A 1,316-nucleotide genomic window follows, 5' to 3' on the forward strand; every position below is an offset into this window, starting at 1 on the left:
TCTTTGTGTGTACGGTCTTCGCAGCTGAAATAAAGAATATCAGGAAATAAAATACTAGGAATTCTAACTGATTTTAATGACATGTATCAGCTTTGATCTTAAAATAATTTTGTGTTGCTTTTTTGTTTAATCAAAAATGTAATATATACTTGTGCGCTCTTGGCTTAAATTGGCAGTTTTAGGAGGTGACCCTTTACAGACACAGACCTGCGAGGAGTCAGCTCGTGGATCTTGGGAACCCGAAAGTTGAGAGCTTCTTTGCTCCCCGGAAGACTGCGCCTGGAGGCTTTGCTGCCGTCATCATGCCACACAATAAGTATACTGAGTTACACCGAAAGTGCTATGGGTACCGTTTGAATTATCACGAGAAAAAGAGAAAGAAAGTTGAGTGTTCAAAGAAGGCAGAGAAGATGATGGGTCTGAAGGCAAAGCTCTACCATAAGCAGCATCATGCTGAGAAAATTAAAAGAGAAACACCGAACAAAAGAATGATGACAAGACTTCACAGGTGCAGCACCTGCCTATCTGTTGGCCAGAGAGGGACGGTCCCAAGCTGCAGTACTTTCCAACATGAGAAACAGAAACGCAAAGAGAAAGCGGGGAAGTGGAAAGTCCCTCTCCCCAAAGTTCGTGCGCAAGGAGAAACAGAAGTGGTGAAAGTTATTCAAATAGAAAAGAAAAAAAAAAGCCTGGAAGAGGATGGTTACTAACGTGAGCTTTGTTAGAGATGGTTTTACATGAAAACCAAATAAATATGAAAGATTCGTCAGAGCAATGGGCTCACGTTTCAAGAAGGCACATGTAACATCCTGAACTTGAAGCCACATTTTGTCTGCTATTCCTTGGTGTAGAGAAGAAGCCTTCATTCCCACTGTATCCAACCTTAGGTGTTATTACCAAACACACCGTCATTGAGTTAAATGTGAGTTGAGCCTTGTGCCACAAGGAGGCAAGGTTATCTGGGAGAAATGTGCTTAGGGCACCAACAATCCTGAAAACGATGGCTGCATAAATGCTGTCTTATTGGCCTAATAGCACTTTCACAATTAACCACAAACCAGTCAGAAAACCAGTATTACCATGTGCTTCTGAATGCTGCCAAATAGCCTTCCTTACAAATCCTGCAACCAGAAGAACTATTTATCATGCTATAAAAACGTTAAAATGGTCCAGGTTTACAAATTGGTCTTTATTTTCACCTCTTCAGTGTTAAGATTGAACAATGAAAGCAAAAATAAGCTTCATCACTGTGTGAACAACCACCACAACAAATTAATATATTCATGTGCCAAGAGTTTTCTACAACATTTAGTATA

At 40.3% G+C, this 1,316-nt stretch overlaps 1 pseudogene; it reads left to right on the plus strand.

Moving 5' to 3' along the window:
- Window positions 1-302: 302 nt before the first annotated feature.
- LOC102863458 lies at window positions 303-1,032 on the plus strand (annotated as a pseudogene).
- Window positions 1,033-1,316: the final 284 nt, after the last annotated feature.

This window comes from Elephantulus edwardii, unplaced genomic scaffold (assembly GCF_000299155.1).
Source record: "Elephantulus edwardii isolate Elephantulus edwardi_28Jun2011 unplaced genomic scaffold, EleEdw1.0 scaffold00035, whole genome shotgun sequence".
Taxonomy (NCBI): domain Eukaryota; kingdom Metazoa; phylum Chordata; class Mammalia; order Macroscelidea; family Macroscelididae; genus Elephantulus; species Elephantulus edwardii.